General features: G+C 39.1%; 1 long non-coding RNA gene across 1 annotated transcript; it reads left to right on the top strand.

Annotated features, from left to right (window-relative positions):
* Positions 1-3845: 3845 nt before the first annotated feature.
* LOC108639033 lies at positions 3846-6688 on the top strand. The gene is made up of 3 exons (XR_001920225.3): positions 3846-3897; positions 4569-4623; positions 6644-6688. It is a non-coding gene; the product is annotated as an uncharacterized LOC108639033 (long non-coding RNA).
* The last annotated feature ends 2600 nt before the right edge of the window (positions 6689-9288 follow it).

The raw sequence follows: 9288 nt of genomic DNA, 5'->3' as shown, positions 1-9288 counted from the left end.
TGATGTATTAGTTCACTATGTGTGAAGATAAAAATTCGTGGGTCCTTCCTACACGAATGTTGTCCTGCATATTTTTATATATTCTGCTTGATTTCCTCTATCACCTTTCAAATAACATCTTTTTACAGAATTCCAAGTGTCCCAATGGAAAGCTGCTCTGGACTGTTTTTCTCCCAGTTACTTCACCTATCCTTTTTCTAGGCCAAATAATTTCTAGGCTTGTGTTTTTAATCATTGCATTGCAAAGGCTTACAGACACAACATGGTGCTATGCTGATCTGATGAGTAGCATGAGGTATGGGCACGATGGGATGAAAGTGTTGGGAGACTGAGGTGCTGGAGGAAATGGGCTAAATGATTCATTGTTTTACTACTGTCAATAAAGAGTCAATGTTCAAGGAATTAAAAGGCTGATAGAGTGCCAACTTCCAGATAAGAAATAAAACAAAAGCCATGACCAAAACCAGTTTGTGGTTATTAAAGTTTCCATGGCTCTGTTCCAATACTAACATGCAATTTTGAAATCCTGACAAAATTCAAATTCACTTATTTACATTTTGCCTCCCCATATTTCCTATTATTGTATAATACATTCTTGTACTTAATTGCTGTGCAACGTCCTGTGATGCTAAACAGGTGCTGCTGCTGTTTTGTGCTTGGGAACACGATTTAAATTAAATATTCAATGAATCACCTGAATCTCTAACCTGTGATTCCTTTTTACATTGTTAATATTCATTCAGGCTAATACGCTTTTAGGATTATATTCCTAAATTAACTTACATTCCCTTTTAACACTTACACATTCAGCCACAGGAAAAAATTTCCCTCTGAAGTACTGCTATGAGGTCATGGTGTGTGCATACATGGATAGACCTACTAAAAAATCTTTAAGACTTTTGATGATTGGGAATAAAAATATAAAGAAAATAGTCACATCTAGTAATTTTCTTACTTCCTTGATCTAAGAAAATTTATCCCTCAGTTCCATGATTAATAACTAAAGCAAGAATTTAACTGTAAATAAATATTAAAATTAGAAAATATTTCATGTTTCAAGTGAATCTCTGACCTTGCTTCTGTCGGCCAGGAAGTGACTTGGCATTCTAGGACTTTTTAAGAGTTTCTTAAGATCTGTTTGGCTTTATGTGAAAAAGTAGATCAGTACACATCACATTCTGGTTGCTGACCAAACCAAGAGAAAAAACTGTAAGGAGAGATGTCCTAAAGTATGTCCCTTTTAATGTACATATGCAATATCCATGGTCTAGATTTAGAAAGATTTAAGAGAAATTGAAGGGTCCAAGGTCAACTATGAACTAAAAACGCTCACTCAGTTCTATTTAACAGCACAGACACTTAAATTCTCCAAGTATCTTTGACTTCAACATAGACAATAAACTCGTCATTGTCTTTGCACACACCAAAACCCGGCTAAGGAGCTCATGACCTCTCATATGCTAATCTGTTGTGTAAAGTGTCCAAAGGTACCCAAGCTATAAGCACGCAGTTTGTCTAAAACTGGCAGTTTTGGAAACCAAACACAGTGCAAGGTTGGCTGCTTTTCAATTCAAAATGCCACAACATTTTTTCTTCCCATCATACAAGGGAGCCTGGGATTATACTGCCTTTCTGATACATGGGAAATTTAGTTGTTTTTATATCATGAGTGGATTGAAGTTGCACCTTCCAGAGTATGGGAAAATGACTAGTTATTGCCAGGATCAAATGTTCTGCTGTGTTGGGCTGGTGACAGCTGAAGCAGCATTGAGCTCCGTAGGTGCTCAGATCCTATTTTCAATTGGGCCTGTTTAGACTGTGAGATCTTGGGGCAGGAACAATCATCTGTGCTTTTAAATTATCATAAAAATTTGACTTTCTTCATATTTGTAGGTAACAGTGAAGAAAAAGGAAGATGCTGAGCTTTTTGTTTCTTTATTTGTAATAAGGCAAGAAAAAAATGTATATTGGGAAGTGGAGGGGAGTTTACTCTTATTTTTCTTCTCTAATGTTTTGAATAACTCCTTTTCTACCTTTACTGTAGAATTTCATAGATGGCTTCAATGTGTCTGTAAGCCTTCTTTTTCCTTAATAAAACAATATTTTAGAAAACTTGCAGTACCGGTGAGTTAGGAAAAAATGTTAAAATTCTGCTAGCATATATTTAAGGGTCGAGTTTGATTGAAAAATTCCATTCCTCCTCAGCAAGGTTAACACTGAATGAAATCTCTGCTACATCTCAATGATAAAGACCATCACGCAACCTTAGCAATGCTGAGTGGTCTCATGAAATACAGTTCATTTTGCTGCCTGCCAGTAAGTGTTACAAAGCTTTGCTTTTAAAAATAAAAGAGCAGAGGTTGTAATATTTATGATTCTTTAAATCAACAACTGTACAGAATAAGATTGTTCCTGAAAAAGTTCCTATTAGCCTTGAATTTCACAAGGGCACTATCCCTTCTATCACTTATTAATAACATAGTGCCTAAAGGCTCCAATTAGGTATTAGAACACAGTGATAACAGGCGTTGTAAATGTGCAAGACAAATCTTCCTTAGGGGACTATAATACAATATTGTTTTATAAAACCCAAGTAATTTCCTAAAATAGCTTTATAGCTATGGCAGACTATTACTAACTTTGGCCTAGATCCTGCAATGAAAACACGCGATGTGAGTCTCCATTGCGTAAGAGAAGGCAAGGAACCTGCCCTTTCAGTAAAAGGCCATTGAAAATGGAAGTTGCTGTTACATATTGGATTTTTTTTGTCCACTTTCAGAAAAAAAAATAGGATAGCTTGCAGTTGATGTTGAAAATCTACCCTAGGAGTTCCCAGTCATATCACAAAATACTACTGAGAATGGTCCAAAGCCAAAGAGTGCCACAAATGACAGACAAATAAAAGTAGAAATGTGCTCGCTGACCTGAATGATGAAGTCAGTCTTTGACTACTGATCAAACCTTTGATTTAGGTCACCACAGCACTATCTGAGGTGTTTGATGTCAGCTAACTGCATGGACCCTCACCGGTGGCAGTGGCTGGCCTGTCCAGTTTCTTAGTCTACACTGACCTTTGCTCATGCCCTGAAGCTTCTTTCCCACCACCATAGGTGCAAACAGCACTTTGCACAGAGGTTTCTGAAGCGCGGTAGCTAAGGTGGCTATTTTCAAAACTAGATTCCCGACCCTTAGCATTTTTCCAGCTCCCGATTTTCTGCCCTGTGCCCGGGCTGGCCGCGCCGCTTTAGGCTGCAGCGCGTCCTTGGCGCATCTGTCCGGTTTTGCCCCCAGCTCCCAGACCCCCACGGCGGGCTGACAGCACCGCGGGCAGCGCAGGTAGCGGCGGGCAGGGCGCTCCCGGGGCTGCGGCTGCCGGACCCCCGGGGGAGGCGCGCCCGGTGAGCGCCGACGGAAGGGGGGGCCCGCTGAGCGCCGCGGGGTCCGCCCAGCGCCGCCGCTGCCCGGGCTGCGGCAGGAAAAGAGCGGCCGGCTCCTCGGAGAAAGGAGGAGGGGAAAGAAGAGGGGGGTCCCTCGGAGCGGAGCGGCCGCAGCGAGAGAGGCGGGGCGGGGTGGGCGCAGGAGGCGTGGAGGGGCCCGCGGCGCCCGCGGAGCGGCGCGGAGGGGCGCGTGCCATGCGCGGCGGCGGCAGCCGGCGGGTCGCTCGCTGGCTCAGCATGCGCGCGGGCTGTGCCCCCGCCTGTGCCTGCTGGCCGCCGCGCTGGGGCTGTGCGGGGGCAGCAGGAACTGCCCCGACCTCATCGTGGACCGCTGCCTTTGCGCCGCCGAGCGCGCCAAGGGGCCCGGCCGCCCGGCCCTCCGCATCAAAGTGGTCTGCAGCGGCGGCGACTTGGTGGAAACTTTGCAGCCCGCCGTGCTGCCCAACCGCACCGTGTCCCTGTGAGTACGGCCCGCGGGGCAGCGCGCACCTGGCGCGGGGCGGGGGTGCCTCCGGGCGGAGCCAGGGGCGTCGGGGGGCGACGCGGGGCTCGGAGGGGACTCCGCGGGCGAGCCGTGCCAACCGCTTCTCCGGAGCGGGCAGAACGCTCCGTGCACATCAACAGATTGCAGCCCTGACCCGGTTTAAAGTCTGTGAGAGTTTGGGGTTGTTTTTCTTTTTTTTTTCTTTTTCCTTTTTTTTTTTTTTTTTTTTTGTTCTCAGTTTGGAAACTCCTGCTGGCTGGGGAAGCTGGGCTTTCCCTGGTGTAGATTGCATGCTGCTGCGTGCGGTGGTTTGGGAAATGTCAGTGGTTGCCGAACTGATGGAGCACTCTGGTGCACCTTTCCACAAGCAGCGGGACGGGCTCAAACGGTCCGGGCAATAAATAAATTATATCAGTAATGCTGAACTGCTTTCTGGAGGGCTGTGTCATTAACTGCTTTTCCCTTCTCTTCTGTCTCCTGTAAATAAAGTTTGGAATTTCATGTCTCCCTTTTTAACATGAGTTTCTGTACAACCATTTGAAGCTGTCAAATGTCCAATATAATTTTGAGTTGTCAGGTAATTTAAAATGACTCATCGTTTGGTGTTCTCCTTTTTTTTCTTTTTTTTTTTTTATTCCCCCAACTAGGAAATAGCTTATGATGTTTTGTTGCCTGTTGCACATAGCTGAACTTGAATAAATGGTATGTATTGTAAGTAAGGTAGTAGAACTTTCTGTAACTGTATCATCAAGTACAGCTGAAAGTAATGTCCCTGTAATGCACCCAAGCAGTAATAGCTCTGTGACATTTACCCTTTAGATCATACACATATCAACAGACCTTTTACTGTTGAATTTAGTTTTGTTGACAATTCCTGCTGTGAACATCTCCACTGTTCACTGCATTTTCTTTAAGTCAACACTTTTAGGAGTCCACTGGTAAAGATAGTAATTTATAACATCTGGGGAGCCTGTGCTTGTAAATGTACAGATGTACTGTATATGCTCCAGTTTTAGCTATAACTGTTGAGTGACTTGATGCTGATTAGGTGTATGCTGAGTATTCATTTGAGAAACTTTTGCTTATATACAAGATACAATAATTAGACTTCCTGCTAAATTTTAATAGACTCGTTTAAAGTAAAATTATTAAATTACTTATCACTGTAAGTTTTGACCTAGGTGATAAATTTACTGCTACTTCTATAGTTTATATAAATGGCAGTGTAGTTAGATCTTGTACTCGCCAAAATTATAAAATCTTGGGCAGGCAGGAATTATTTTTTCCTATTGGTTAAAGATCTGTAGAAGCTCACACTTGGCATGTCTGCAAAGGTTTTTCCTCTTAAATATTGATTTACAGAGTCTTATGTAGGTTTTAAGAAACTTTTACTGAGGTAAACACCAGTCAATGAATCCAGCCGACCATAAGATCAACAGAAGTATGTATTCACTGTAGTGAAAAGAAGTTGAATTGGAAACAGAAGTGAGAAAAGATGAACAGGGGAGGTGGTGTATTTGAAGTGGTAGGTGGGAGGATTTGCTCACTTATACATATGATTTAAGGCACCAGTAGCAAACTTTGTACTATAACCTTAAACACATGCATTTCAGGCAACATTTGCTCAAACCTCATTAGAAAGGTACTGTGTTATTTTTTTTTTAAACTTAATCACAAATAGGCATTGACCTGAGAGCTGATTAGCTGGCCTGAGTTGATATAAAACTTACAAACAATTTTTATTTTTTTTTATATTTCACATGGACAAGTATGGTACCATATATCACCTAAACTTATCCCTTTCCGCTTACAGTCTCTCTTCTCATTTTGCTGGTTTTGGTTTTTTTGTTTGTTTGTTTTCAATATCTAAATTTAAGGCTAAATATTGAAGGTAAAAAAAAAAGGTTAAAATCTATGTTAGGAACATAATAGTTTTCATCAGCTGGAACATATAGGTGAAAATTTGATTGAATGTGTCAACGATTTTCCAGGAGAAACTAGTTTTGATGAATTTACACCTGGAGATTTGACCAGCTGCAGAAAATAATGATAAAGAGCTCAAATATTAGCACTCTTAGATTTGTAGCTGCATGGGAGTTGTGGGCAAAAGAGAATATTGTAGTAGACACTTCCTGCTTCCATTCAGTTTTATGGGCCCACAGAGAGAAAGAGAGCTATAACTTATGGAACATAACCTTTTGGATTGCTTTAACAATTAAAGAATATAGAGGTGAATAAAAGAATATGTAGTCAGATGCTGTAACACTGTAACGAAACAATGTAATAAACAGTTTGGGCCGTTTGAGGCAGATTACTTAATCTTTTCATATGTATATTTATTATATAGGGATGCTGGTTCCCTAGTGCTATGTTCTTTTGGAAAGCAAGATTGAAGCCAAACTCTTGTTAACTGTTCTGCAAAGATGAAAGAGGAATTACTTCTGCTCTATCTCATAAGCCATTAAGAGATGAAGCTGTGGATATGTAACATTTCATTTACATGCTCAGTAATGTTACTTACCAGCAGGTCTAGAAGTTATGATTTGTTAGTTTAACATTATTTTCACCTAAGTGACCATGGACCTTGGCTGAGTTTGACAATTTAGGCTCTTTATGGTATATATGTACTGAAACTGTTGCTACTAAAAATACTTCCGATGCAGTCACACGCAGTGCCTAAAAACTAGTGTGAAGTCACTGAAAAAATGCTTATTCTTGACAGGTTCGGACCAATTATTTCCAGCTTATGAGGTGGGAAAGTCTGCAGAATTTCTTTGAAATCATATGAACACTAGAGCTATTCAGTATTGTCTGAACGCTCCCAATGATAAACAATCACACTAGAAATAAAAGCAAAATATAAGCTGATAAAGCAACTATTACCTCCTCTTTATTTTATATTAAAACCTGAAACAAACAAAAAACCCCACCTTGTTCTGGACTCTGTTTCACTGTCTTTATTTAGTCTTTTACTGCTTTGGAAACAGGAGTCATGTGCTTGATGTGGATCAAAAGGAAAAACTTAGCTGTTGCTTCACGAAGTATTTGTATGTATCTTGTTAAAAGGGATTCTAGTCTTTATGGATTTGCAACATGTATTTCTGTGCTTTGTATGTTGGGACGGGGTGGAGAAAGGGCATTACTCTCTTTTTTTTTTCCATGAAGAATACAGCTGTTGAATCACTAATTTGTGGGATCCACTCTCACCACTTCACTCTCGGTTGGTGTGGAAGTGTGGAACCAGCAAGGAGGAGTCATATTGCTTCAGGATAATGTAGTTTTCTCATTTTAGATTTTATGGCTGAATACTTAGGAATTATTCTACTGAATCAGTATTTTACTTTTTTTTTTTCAACAGCGTGGTTGGGTTGTTAAAGTATAACTGTAGAGAATAAGATTATTTGCAATCTTTCTATTCTATGCTAACAGAAATTTTAGTTGTTAAACTTCTGACTGAATTGCTGAAATTTGGGTTATGTGGCAAAATTTTGTTGCTGCTTTTTTCAGTGTGAAAGTTCTACAGTTTGAAATCTCAGGAATCAGCAGATTAGATTCTCTACTAAGTTATTCCATGTGATCTGGACAGTATATTGGTATGTTGCTTTATATACTTATTTTTTTCCTGTCAAGTGGTGTTAAAAACTTTATGCTTTTAGTCCTGGAAGTTCTCAGTTCTATACGTGTTTTCATATCACTGGGCAGAATATATTTTGAAGTTATAAATGCCATCAGTTTCTGAGAGTAGCAACACTGTTTTATCCTCCCTCCATTCAAAAGAAAGAACATTTACACTGAAGGTTGATATTTTTACAAATCTTATCCACAGATACACCTATGAAAATCTGTTTTAACTGTCATCATAGAAACGAAGAAAACATACTAGTGTATGGGTTATAGCAATTCTGTATCATATAGGATTCTTAACACTTTTTATATCTATGCCTTTCTTCTGACTTGGAATTGGAGGTTGTCTCAAATTCCTCAGATTCTCAGTTTCAGAGTGAGGCTACATGACTCCAGTGGTAATCCATAGCCATAATACGTACGAAGGGGTATTCATCTTCAAAGCACTTCACAAACATTAAGTAGTCTTCTGAAAACAGCATTGCCCCACTTTTCTCTGTCACAAAATTACTTTTATGTCACATTCATTTATATCATGTCTACTGGAATTTATTCAAAGTTATTATATTACCGTATTTGTTTCATGTCTAGTCTTGTCTTTTACACTCTGATATTCAGTTTAGGGTTTTATCAATATGGTTTATTTGATATAAGCGTCTTGTTGTAAAAATAGATCACAAAAATGTTCTTTATGTTCCAAAGAGCTTGGCGTTCAGGCTAGCCAAAGCAAACAAAGCAAGACTTGAAGAAAGACTGAACAAAAAATATTATTCAGAAGTTTTATTTCCACATCTTAAAACTCACATATTTTTCTTCATTGATATGAGACCTAACGTAGCATTGCTAATTTGTAAACAACAGTGTTATTAAAGAAGGTAGGCTGATTCTTGTTATAAAGGCTTTCACAGACATTTTCACCTTAGTTAGCTTACTGTGTTCACTCAAAGAATAAGAAACAGGTTTCCTGCTCCATTATTTATGTGAGTATACATATTTATACATGCTTTTTCTGAAACTCAAAAAAAAAGAAGAAAAAAGAACTAAAAAGAGTTTGTGAAAGAAATTCCTAATACAAAGGGAACCTACATAAAATATCCCAAAGACCTGTAAGATCTGGGAAAGACAGTTGAGGAGAGCAAAATAAAGAGAAGAGAAAGTTGCTAGAGATGAAAAGTCTTCAAATATTAGTCTAATCTTCCTTGATATTTCATGTTATATATTCATCTAGAATGGCCACAATATACCATAACTGAAAATATTTTTCTTCATTATTTTTAACAAGGAAATACCTGGACCTGAATTCTCTTCACTGCTTGTGAATAGCAGGAACTATTAGTATTATGACAACTTCCAAATGATTACTTTTTTTGATGAAACTGATGCATTGGCATTATTGGAAATTGTAACCCAAGAGGAGTGTGAAAAAATTCTGCTAAAGAAAACAGAACTTTCATAGCAAATAATGTGTCCAAAACAGAATAAATGCTGCTTTAATAGTTACCATATACATAACTTTTTAAAGTTATACAAGTCATGCTGACATTTCTTTTTCTCTTTATTATTATTATTATTAAACTGTAAGTGCCATAAATTTACAACAGTGCCATATGTCCTCCTTATGCTTTTATGTCCTCAGTGTAATTTTTTTTGGGGAAAGCAGTTTTTGTAAGAGAATGGGATGAGAATATCTGAAAACAGATAAAATTATTTCACAGTATTGAGGAGTTCATTGATTTGGTAATT

Source organism: Manacus vitellinus, unplaced genomic scaffold (assembly GCF_001715985.3).
Source record: "Manacus vitellinus isolate BGI_N305 unplaced genomic scaffold, ASM171598v3 scaffold_15_pilon, whole genome shotgun sequence".
In the NCBI taxonomy this organism is placed as follows: Eukaryota; Metazoa; Chordata; class Aves; order Passeriformes; family Pipridae; genus Manacus; species Manacus vitellinus.
The sequence above is the reverse complement of the archived record's forward strand: the minus strand, read 5'-3'. Positions and strand labels throughout refer to the sequence as shown.